This window comes from Sciurus carolinensis, chromosome 12 (assembly GCF_902686445.1).
Source record: "Sciurus carolinensis chromosome 12, mSciCar1.2, whole genome shotgun sequence".
Taxonomy (NCBI): domain Eukaryota; kingdom Metazoa; phylum Chordata; class Mammalia; order Rodentia; family Sciuridae; genus Sciurus; species Sciurus carolinensis.
Genome location: NC_062224.1, coordinates 14,872,262 through 14,885,160, shown reverse-complemented (window position 1 = coordinate 14,885,160; position 12,899 = coordinate 14,872,262).

Here is a 12,899-nt window from a genome sequence, read left to right as displayed (position 1 = left end):
CCAAATAGATGTGAAATCTAGGAAAATCTGAAGTCCTGATTTGACTAAAGCAAGCTCCTGATACAGGTTTCTTCTGTGCTACCTGACGGTATCAAAGCATGTTTTTAATCCATTAAAATTGTCTTACGTGAGTCCTTTGGGGCCCTTGGTGCTCCCATGTGGGTGGAGACACCGTTGATACATGCTCAAATGAAGTACACTTGAGGACACGGCTTGTCAAATCACATCACTAATAGGTGGGTCTGTTAGCTGATGAATTCACAGGAACATTGTTACTCAACCCTAACCCCGCATCTTCCTTAAACCAGATTTGGCTTTCATTGGATTGCATCTAAATAAAAGGTGTATCCACTCATCATGGAGTTGGAGTTACTAAACAGCCCTTCCCAGTAAGTAATTCTGGCTGAGATTTAAGCACTGAAGGAAACCTCATAAGATTGCCATCTGAAGGATACTGTTCTGAAAGGAAGACTGTCAACTTCTGTGGTATTGCAGTTTAATTCTCTCTCCCAGGACATAGGAGTTGTCTTCAAGATAACCAATTGTGTATTAAACCTACCTACAGCCCAGGATGGAAAGCCCTACATGTAAACTAGGCGGACTACTCTGGAGAACTACCCAGGCATGTGCTTTGCCCTGAAGGTAGTGTTTGACTTAGGTGGTCTTAGCCCCTGATAAATGTTCAGGGTGTGTCGGGAATCTTCACGCTGTGTTTGTCCAAGAATATGAGTGCCAATGACTACCTAGCAGAGGGGTGACACTCACTACTGTAAGCTAGGCACAGTTACAGAATTTTAGAAATGGGAAGATTCTGGATATTGTCTAGACTGATGCTCTCATCTCCAGATGAGAAACCCCCAGGTACAAAGTCAACCACTGACTCAAGTTCACATGATAAATGAGGGAAATCAACCTTTAGGTCTCTATGAAGAAGGTGAGCTTTTAAGAAACAAAGGCTATTTCAAAATACTCTCCCCCAAAGTCACTCCATTTAGAGAACTGTTTTGGAATCAGTTTGGTGAATGCAAGAAAATCATCACTAAAAACAACAACTAAGCTGGGCAGGGTGGTGCATGCCTGTGATCTCAGCAACTCAGGAGGCCAAGGCAGGGGGATCGCAAGTTCAAGACCAGCCTCAGCAGCTTAGTGAGACCCTCAGCAACTTAAGGAGACCCTGTCTCAAAATGAAAACTAAAAAGTACTGGAGATATAGTTTAGTGGTAAAGTGGCTCAGGGTTTAATTCCTGGTACCGAAACAAAAACTAAAAAACTATAGTTGATATCCTTGCGCACTGACATTCCTACTTATTTATTTACTTAGTCATACCAAAGTCTGTTTTTTTCTATAAAAATAATCTTAACTGTATGTATAAAAAAACGAGAGAAAAGAATAACACAAGCCCTTGTACACACATCAAGCACCATCACTTTGTCCAACTCTGACCAATCTGTCCATTTGTACCTCGTCATTCTCTAAGTGGATAATCAGACATTCTGTTGTTTCATCTGTGAGCATTTTCGAGTGTTATTTCCAAAAGACAACCACAACAGCATAAAAAATTAACAATAATTCCTTAATACAAATAGATTTCTTATATTTACATAAATTATTCTTGGCCTTAGAACTATAGCACACTGCTACAATTTGATAAACCCTCTCATTGATTTTTAAGGTCAGCAAGTACTGAGTATTCATACAAACATACCAAATGTTTTGTTTGCATGCAGGGTGGGGAAGGAGACACAGGTTCTTACTTTTGGAGAGGCAATAGAGAATAGAAGAGAATTCTGGAAGCAGACAGTGTTGTGTGAATAACTCAGACCCACTCCTTATTGAATGTGTAAACAGAAGCACATTTCTTCATCTCTCAAAACCTCAGTTTTGGTTGTCTGTACAATGGAGATACTGATGCCTATCTTACAGAGTTAATGGGAGAGTTAAATAAGATTAGATAGGTAGTCACCGCTCATATCTGCAGGGAGACTGATTCCAGTATCCCCTCCCTCACCCAAGGATACCAAAATCTGCAGATGGTCAAGTCCTTTATACAAAATGTCAGGACACAGTATTTGCATATAACTTGTACACATCCTTCTGTATACTTTAAATTGTCCTCAGATCACCTACAAAACCTAATACAGTGTAAAAGCTATGTACATAGTTGTTACACTGTATTATTAGGGAATAACGACCAAAAAATAGTCTGTACATGTTCCTTGCAGACAGTTTTTATCATTTCTGATCTTTGGTTGGTTGAATATGAAAATGTACTTTACGTCCCATTACTCTCTTTCTGAGTTATACAAATAATGCTCTTTCTAAAAATTGTTTAAAAAAGAGTCATTTCTCACTTATAAAAACTGCAAGTCGAAGAGTCCTTGGCCATAGGCTCCTAAGAAATATCTGAGATTTGTTGAGCACCATCAGATTCAATGAGTAACATTTGCTGAATTAATGAGTGAATACATATTATAAGGAAAGTTGGAGAGTCTCCACCCCCACCCCTTACCTCAATAACTCTAAAAAAAAAAAAAAAGTTCTTATCCATGTGGAATAATTAAGCATAACAGGATCAAAAAGCTCAGGTGATGTCTGCTTTTTGAATTTCTACTGTGTGCATCTTTTAAACACTGATTATTAAAGGGATAAGCTTTTACCCTAGGTGGATCTCAAAGGCAAGCTACCATGCCCTGACTGAACTCGAGCTCCTTGCTTAGCTCCATTCTGACTTTGACAAAAATGGAATCATGGTTCATAATTCTGCATTCAAGTAGCACTAATTGTTAATCAACCCGTTGCCATTTACCGGCCAGTCGTTTTATTAGCCTTTTCTCACTACATCCCTCTGAGGTCAGTCACTATTATTATCCTCCTAGAGGAGGAAACCGAGGCACAGAGCGTGTAAATGATTTGTTTCAGGTGAGGAAATGAGTCTGGGGAAACTGAGTCTGGAACCCAGGCGCCTCCATCCGCAGACCCCACTGAGCCAAGCACCAAGCACACCAGGCTGCTAACCGTGGTGCTCCCGGGGCACAGGCTTAGCCCACAGCCATGGTCATCTCTGGCCATCCCTCTCCCACAAACTTGGAGGAACTTGCTTCGTATTCATCTTCGCAGCCCTGTTAACACATACTATTACCTAAGTGTTTAATCAGCGTGTGTGGATATTGGTTGAACAACTTAGATATGGTGCCAGTTTACTTGCCAGGAACTGAGCGTGCCCCAGATGCTAGGGCATGATGATCTGCCAATTATCTTAATAAGAGTCCAGATGTAGGTCCATCAGCTCGATCTTCCTTTGTAGCTTGGAGCTCATTCTCTCCTTCCTTCTCAGGAAGCACTGACACCTCTCTCTCTTTTAGACTCCACGGCTCCCATTCTTCTGGGTCTTTCCATCGGATTTACATGTTTGAGTTTCTTTGTCGTCTCAACATATCGCACAAATTTAGATACTTGAAAGGAGCTGTGCCTCAGCTCCACATCTCCTCCAGGCACAAGACATTGCCTTTTCCCTTTCTTAATCTCCTGCCTCCATTTCCTGCTCTCCCACTCAGGCCTTGAGTCATTGCTGCCCAGGTTCCCTTCCCCTTCCTCCACAGAGATGGCTCTTAAGAAAGTACCAGTGTGAATCCCACCTTAGAAAATCCCCTGGATGCTGTTTAGTACCCACCTTCTCCCTCCAAACATTCCAAGCAGTGACTCCACCCTCTCCCTGTGTTTCCCCTCTGCCGCCATCTTGCCAGTCTCCCTTGCCCGTCGGCGTATTCCACTCACCTACACTCTCCCTGAGCAATCTCACCAAGCCAGTGGTTTGTTACCCAGATGAATATCAGTAAGTCAGTGACTCCCAACATTCTATCTCCAGCCCAGATCTCTTCTCTGAGCTCTGAACCCATACATCAAACTATACATCAAATGATCACACATTTTAGCTTACTGCTTCCAAGATCTCCCTGAAAATCAGGTTTTCCTCCCAAGACCTGGTCTGGTCCCCTGTCTCAGGAATAGCAAAAGTGATCCACCTACTGCTAAAGGCAGGAACCCAGGAATGGCCTTTGTTCCCTCCCTCCCTTCCCATCCACATCCAGCCTTCATCCAGCCCCCTCCCTGTCCAGAGTTATGTTGCACCCTGAAAAACACAACCCTGATCTTGAACCACGTACACCTCCTTAAAAACCTTCCAAGGCCTTCTCATTGCTCTGAAAGTAAAGGACCAAATCCTCAGCACGGCCTGTACTGCCCGCAGCATCAGCCTGGACATGCACTGTGGCTACTTTCTGCACCACTCACCTTCAATTCCTACCCTCCCTGTCATTTACCTTCCTTCAGATTTTTAAGCATATCATGTTCCCTCTAAGTGCTGAGATACATGCTGTCCCCCTCCTAAAGGCCTTTCCTAACGACCACCAACCTTCAGCTAATAAACAAATACACAACTAATCACAATTCAAATATTTCCTCAGGAAGCCTTCTAGTGATCTCCCAGATTAAACCAAGTCCCCTAGTTCCATGTGACATGGAATTTTTCCAAAGAAATAGAACCTACAAGGGCATTCCATTTCAACGGCATGCCAGTATACTGAGATGATATCATTAAGATTTATTTTCTTTTAACAGAATTAGAATAACAAATACAAACACTAGAAGATACTTTAAAAGTTCTTCAATTCCGTGGCATCCAACCTGGATGCTCTAGTGACCAAAATCACTGGGAAGAGGCCCGATGGTCGTACCCTGGATTCTTCAATCCCCACATCACCTCTGTCTTCATCAGGAAACTCCGTTGATATAAGTTGTGATTCCACCCAAGATTCTGCTGGAGGAAGTGATTTTTCTGCTGAAAGGGGTTTGAAATAGATTAGCCTAGCCCAGCGATTTCATGATTTAAATCGAGACATGGAATCCTGCAAACTGAAGTGATTTGCACCAAGTCCCAAAGCTAAATCATCCTAGAGTCAGGGTGGCATTCCAGAGGCTCTGTGCAAAATGATCAGTTTGTAACCTGAAGAAGAACAGGCAGCAGAGCCGTCCACCAGAAGTGTAAAGCGTATGAGTCATTCATTACCAAAGACGGCAGGTGGGTCGAGAGACAAGCGAGTCACACGCCGTGAATCAGAAGTCAGATATGAGTTCTAGAGATGATACATGAATCTTATTTTGCTGGCTGCCATTTTCAAGATTTCAAAACCCCAAACTAATTTTCTCTTCAACTTCTATTGATACAAAGATGTGTGTATCTCCAGCATCTAGCCCAATCTCAATAATTATGGCAAATACCGCGATAGGTAACACTTTAACAAACTGCTTTAGTCCTTTGCATTATCCAGGTCTCCTGCATCCAAAAAAGGCAGAGAAATGTAAAACCCAGAGTGATAATATGCTGTTACTGGTTAGTTCAGGGGGCCAGAGGACAGAGTAAGGCAAAATACCAACCTGGGCTCAGCACCCTCTGTCTTTCCCACATGACCCATGTGGGCCCCTAACACTGGGCCCCCAGATACACCTTGGGCCAGCAAGTGCCACTTGCTCATCCTTCAGAGCCAACTCAGGCGCCCTGTTGTACGTGCGTCTGCTCTCTGGCCCCTGCCCCTGACTTCTCAGTTTTTACTAGCTGTAGTTTTCAATCTGCCTTCATCTTAGGATGCTTTGCACTGTTGTTTAATTCATTGGCTTATGTGGTCCTCCAAACTCAATTATAAAGCTCTCTGCTACAAAAATGGCATCTTCTGCTTCCTCCTCCCCTCAGCAGGTCCTACACCTGCCCTACAAGTGACAGGTGCTCAGTACGTATTTCCTGATAGTCCTAGTGACGATGATGATGGCAATGACTAGAGATGAACCAAGAAAATCCCCCCTTTCCTCTTTACTGAACAAAAACTGCTCAAAATGCAAATCATGTTACCTAAGGCATTTCTTATGAAAGAAGAATGCGTACGAAATAATAAGAACAAACATTTGTGGTTGCTTTTCAATGTATGCACATTTGCTCACATGACAGCTACTCTTATTTTCTCCATTTTATGGGGAAGAATATTGAGAGATAGAATACAGTGGCTTTCTCATGAGTCCATAGAGACCCTACATAAGGTCAATAAATAGGGCTGGGGATGTTGCTCATGGGGATAAGTCTTGCCTAGAATGTATAAGCCCTGGGTCTTAACCCCAGCACCACAGAAGAAAGAGAGAGAGAGAGGGAAGGGAAGAGAAGGGAAGGGAAAGAAGGGAGGGGAAAGAAGTTAGAAAAATAAATGTGCTCATATTGGTACAGACCTATAGGAAAAGAAAAACCATCACTAAATTCTTGTGTTTTCCTAACAGTCAATAACCAAATAACCATAGAAAGATAAGGCTCGAGTTGGTAAAACATGTGAAATGAAGCACATCGCTACTGGGACAAAATGATTTTGAAGTAGAATATGCACGAAGCCACATCCAATGTTACCATATCTAAGATCCATGTTCAATTAATCTCTGAAAAGATATTGAAGTGGTGAAATGAAACACTTTGGTGAGGGCCTTTTCTTTCAAACATTGCTTAAGGATTTCTCTTCTTGCAAATGGCATCCAAGACTCTGCTTGTATCAACATCACCTCATGGCTCTGAGCTCTTGCTTTCCTCCTGATGTAAGAATCCCATCTCAACTCATGAAAGATGTCTGAGCTGGTTGCCAGCAGGGAGAGAGGGATCATTAGGAAGGAGTCTGATCCCTTTGTGTAGGCTTTCTAAATGAGCACAGTATTCTTTGGTGGCAATTTAATTTATCCCAAGGGTGCTGATCTTTCTTTGCAAACTTTAGCAATGTTCCAGTTTTCTTTCTCCTGCTTCTACCATTTGACCTTGGCTGATGCCTCTGTGTTGGCTACAGACTCCCAGAACTGACTGTGTCAAGAGGATTCTCATTTGCCAATGAGTGCCAAAGTCTCAGGAGTTTCCCTCTCTTCATTTTTCTTTTGAATTCTCTTATAAACATCTGGGCTTCATGATATGGCAGATCCATAGAGATGGTTTGCATATGAGTCAACTGACACCTCATGTTTAAGAACATGGGAAAGGAATTGAGATGTCATGCTATCATTAACTTGTTCCATGGATATTTACTAAATGCCTGCTACATGTCACCATTGAAAGAAACTTGCTCTTGGCTTCTAGAAGAAAGGTTTGAATTGAAGATTGGAACTTATGTGGCCCTCTCTTTGTCTCCATGTCTTTACCTGTAAAATGGCAACTAATGACAAAACGGACCTTAGAGTCCTCGAGGGTCTAAAAAGGTGAATAAAACATGGTCTCCAACTTGGAGAAGGTCACAAAAAACACGACAGTAACATTTGACTCACACTCAGGCTCAACGAGCATACTTCTCCATATTTGCCACACCAGAACCACAAGACTGTTCTTGCGGCTTCAAAATTAGGAGAACTGAAGCATGACACTTCAGTTGAAAGCATGACCCTAGACAGAGCCAACAATACCAGCATCAACACACAGAATCACAGAGCCGGAAGGACCCTAGAAGGGACTTATCACAAGGCTCCCACCATTTTTGTGAGGACACAAAAGAGGTTTTGGAGACAAAGATTCTGATTCTGATTTTGAAACTGGGGTACCGATTCTGGCTTTGAAACTTTCTGGAAAGGTGACTTAACATAAACGACAACCCTCTTTAGCCTCATTAGCTTATATATGGAATGGAGAATAATAATGATAACAGGGTTGTTGTGTGGATTAAATAAAATAAGAGTAAGAAAATTTCTTGGAATGTGGTAAGCTCTCCATAAATGATTCCTGCCACTTGTTTATATGATTTTTATTGTTATGTGATTTTTAATGGTTTTGCTATCTGAGATCTTTTGATGGCTGAGTAAAGGAGGGGTGAGGTACATGGCAGCCAAAGAGGAACAGGTTAGAATTGGAATAGATGTTCTTCGTAATAAAAAGGAAGTGCCAAAGGAGTTTCATTCCTCTGGCTGCTAGAAATTCTAACAAAACCAGGGAAAGGGAAGGGACAAGAATAGCCTAGAAACTGGCTCTTAACCCTGCTGTAAGTCTCTCCTATATTCTGTGAGGAACAGAGCTTGCTATAGAGTAAGGAGCCCAAATCTACATCTGCAGGAAACTACAACCTGGAAGGCTGTTCTCTCTGGTGTCGGGTAGCTGGTTATGGATGGAGCCAGACTTCAACTGCACATCTTTCCATCATACCAAGCTTGCAATAATCCATTCGTTCATTCATTGAAAAACAAATATCAGGGCTCAGCACCCTGGTGCATGCCCTACTCAGGAGGTCAAAGCAGGAGGATCGCAAGTTTGAGGCCAGCCTATACAATATAGGGAGACCCTGTCTCAAATTTAAAAAAAAAAAAAAAAAGTTTGGGATGTAGTTCAGTGGTAAAATGTCCCTGGGTTTAATCTCCAGGACCACAGAATAAATAAATAAATACATAAATACATACATACATAAAAATAATGGGCACCACCTCTGTGCCTAGAGTTACAATCACAGGGTAGAACAAAACTGTACTATCAGGAATAAAGGATGACTGACAAGTGATGCCTTCGTAAGAATTCTCCTGATCTAGAGTCCAAGTAGAACATGGATCATCCCATGTTTTTCACTCTTTATCCACTGTGTGTTCCACACCAGGTGACAGAGATGCAGATGCCGGGCAAGAGAGAAGCTGTAGTAGCAATCTGTGCTGGCCACCTTTGGCTTCCTGCTCATCAACTGTGCTTCAGGGAGGGACTTTCCTCAGTGGTATGCTAACCTACATTCTCCAAACCAGGAGGTTCTTTACAACGAAACCTGCCAAAGCAGAAGAAAACGTTTAACACAGCTCAGTGAAAGCGGCACACGTTTTTTTTATTGCATGAATGTGAAAACTTTTTAGCCAACCTGAATACTGTAGGACCAAATCCCACGTGTAATGAGGTTGCCTGAGAAATGTCTGAGGCTAACAACAAGAACACCGCATCCTAATGAGTAATGAGGATTACATAACAGTGGAGATAAGCAACACCACCCACAGATTGCATGTAAATGCTAATATTGAGTTCTTGGCCACACTCCCAAGTAAAAGGGAAGGACGCAGCTTCAAAATATTACTCCCAATTGTTGCACAAACCCACGAGTGAGTTGACATAAGGGTTTATTTCACTTTTTCTAATTGTTAGCTCTTCATTTGAAAGTTTGATTTTTTTTTTTTTTCATTCACAAATCGAGGTATTTGGCAAGAATTCTTATGAAAGACCTGATCAAAAGGGGACCTAAAAAAAATGACCTTCTGTGTGTGTGTGCGTGCGCACTAGGCACTGAACCTAGGGCCTCAGTCATGCCAAGCACGCACTATACCACTGAGCTACACCCCTTAACAAAGTCTTGAAAGACTCACATTCCACAGCTTTCCTCACTCAACGGCAGCATACTTTCACAAAGAAAATTTCTTCCATGCATCTAATTTGAATCTACCTTGCTGCCAAAGGGAAGATTTCCTCTAGAGAATAAGTGGATGTTAGAAGCACAGATTCCCCAGACCGTCCTCAAAACACCAGTCACTTTAGATGAACATAGTGACAAAAATTTAAAAAGTATTAGCAACATACTAAAATTTTTGAGCAGTGCAGGAATTATGGCGCCTGTTTTGCCCTCGTTTTTCAGCAAAGTCCTTTGCTCACCCCTCCCCCAACAGGCACACTTTCAGAACTTAGTTCTGGAAACTTCTCCACAAGGTGCACACTGGGAAATGGGGCTTCAGAACCCAACTCAATCTCTTGTCTCTTAGGAGAAATCTAGAAAGATAATAATCTGAACAAGTTTTGCATGGGAAAGTTATCACCCCCTCTCCAGCAAAAATATTAAATTTTCTTCTTCTTTGTAAACTGCAGGTCAATTTCCCTTTTGCAGAGAAAAATTCCTTTCTTTCACATACCCTTTCCTAAAATATAGGAGCTACCCAAAAATAGCTTACCTGTGTTGGATACACGTATTTCCAGGTTCAATTAGGATCCATATCAGACCCTGCCGTCCAACTGAACAGTGACTGGTCTTACCTGTGAGTCTTCCATTGAAATACACTGGGGAGTTCTGGGGGCAGTTTGGCAGACAATCGAGGGGGAGTTAAAGAAATTTAAGGATCATCTACTGTGTTTCCTTCATTTTATAGCAATAAGGGAACTGTGGCCCAAAGAGGGAAGTTAGCATCCCCTAAAGGACAAGTAGCAGCCCTACCAGCACTTAACCCAAGTCTCTCCTGGCTGCTTCTCAGCCCTCCACCTCTGCCTTCACCTTCCCCAGGGTTATGCAAACCTGTTCCCTGACCTGCACACTAGAAAACTGGACTCCATGGCAGAAGTACCTACTTACCAAAGAGTATGCAGAAGCCAAGTAATTGTTCATGCAGAGTTGCTTTAATCCAAGTGCAAAGGTGAAAAGATTTCCACTCATCGCAGTTCTAGAAGATTAAAGAGAAGGTGGAGAAACACCAGTTTCTTCACCAATATCCCAACTAGGTCTTCTCTGCACAGACCCATTGAGTTCTAGGCAATCCCTTCTATGATGGGAGTAAGCTTAAGAATCTGACTGGAGATGAAAAGACCAGCAATGAAAGGCAAAATCTAATTGAGCAGGGCAAGCTATGACGACTTTCAATATGAGTCCTAAGAGTTCCAGTTCACAGATGCTAGCATTGATTTTCTCTTCACCTTGAATTCTTATTCTGTATCTATTGTTTGATAAGGAAATCGCTTCCCATTATTCACCCCAGAGAGTGTTCATTTTTTGAGGTAAGTGGGGAGTGACAGTTGTTTGTTATTTTTTTATTTTAAATTTTTTTGGGGGGATACCAGGGGTTGAACTCAGGGGCACTTGACCACTGAGCCACATCCCCAGCCCTATTTTGTATTTTATTTAGAGACAGGGTCTCAATGAGTGGCCTAGTGCCTCATCATTGCTGAGGCTGACTTCAAACTCACAAATCCTCTTGCCTCAGTCTCCCAAGCTGCTGGGATTACAGGCATGTGCCACTGCACCCAGCTTTCATTTATTTTTAACAGACACATAAAACATTGTACATACTTATGGGGAATTAGGTAATGTTTTCATACATGTATACATGGTGAAATATCAGTTAATCAGACCTATCTCCTCAAACACATTTCATTTTGGTGAAAAAATTTGAAGTCCTTTCTTCTATCTCTTTGAAATATATAGTACACTGTCATTATGTAAGTCACCCTGCTGTTCCTCCTACCCCACAACTTTTCTTCATAACCATTGGTCAACCTCTCTCTGTACCCCGCTAAGGACGTTTAATTTATACTTTGTTCCTTAAAATATGCGTTTTGGCTTTTTGACTATGGATGTCGGAATTCGGTGAACTTTCCTTGAAGTCATTTCCTTGGACCTCTCTACAAGCTCTGGGACTGTTACTCCTACTCCAAATAAGGTCACATTTCAACTGATCCTCTGCCCTCCTGGTCCTCCCGGTGCCTGACCCCCAGGAAATAAAGGAGCATGTTGCATTGAGATGGCCATTATGTGTCTCCACTCATCAGAAACACCGTCGCCAGGTGGCAAGGGTACAGGATGACAAGAAAACAATCCCATCTTTCATCCCCCAGCTTCTGTCACGCACGCCCCTTCCACCTGAAAACGGACCAGAAAAATCCAGGGAGAATAGGTCTGAGAGCATCGGCACCAAGGTGACAAGGACTCACAAAGTCCAACTGTTACTGGCCTGGAAAGAAAGGTTCGAGTGAAAGAAAATAAATCGCATTCACCAAGCAAGTCATTCATCTTTGCTCTTTAGGGCAGTTCCATTTTAATATTTACATTTTCTCTAAATTTGGCCTCTCCTTTAAAAGAAAAAAAAAAAGAAAGAAAGAAAGAAAGAAAAGAAAAGAACTGTCATTTCTATTCAATTAACTGCTTCCCCCTCTGACTTTAAATCAAGGACAGTGTCTGTTCAATTTAATTACTTTCCAAGTAGCCTGCATGGTTGAAGCAGCCGCTGCTAGAGCCAAAGAGCCATATGGTGCTTTACAAGGTAAGAATTGGATATAATTTAAGGATATTCTCCTAACAGAAAATGCAATAAGGCTGATTTCCCCCCTGCTGTTTTTCTAGCCACTTGACACATTATATGCTCATAGGTCAAGGTTTTAGCTGAACAATCTAAAGCAGTAAAATGGGCAGAGTGTCACTTTACCAATGGAAGGAACTTTTTGAAGGGCTTGTTGTCCCACCTGTTGTGATTAGATGGAAGAGTGACCTTCTTCTTTACAGAGAGGGCTTACTTTTATCGTCAACCTGCACAAGATCTTCCGGATCTGATTGCATTAATAATTGTATCAATATCGACCATTCAACATTGTAAAGCCAGACAGAGTCAAACCTATGTAGTTGTAGGTCAAAAAGTCACAGAAAGAAGTAGGGCCAGGACACCGTCAGCATCATTTTAAGCTTGACTCCACCAGCAATAAGCTGTGGAACACCGAGCAAGTTGCTTCCCTTCTCTGCATCTGTTTCACTATCAGCAAAAAGAGAAAACTCTTTTAACCTGACACTAGGATTCTAAAACTCATCAAGACGATCGGGTGACAGTATGGTACCTACCAACTGCCAGTTACAATCTGAAGTAAAGTGATCGCATCCCCACCAGGCAGAAGGACCAACATGAGGGCAATGGCAACCAATAATGTCAACTTAAAGTCTCTACAAAGAGATCACTTAGGCTGCAGCCATCTGAAATGGAGTTGCTCTTTTTCCTTAATGGCATCCAATGGTCCAGAAAAGTTCTAGCCAAAAGGAGAAATGGAATGTTAAACCACAAGGAATCATTCTTTCAGTATTTTGATTTACATCATAGAATATGATTTCTGGGATTCAATATACTCTGTGATGGC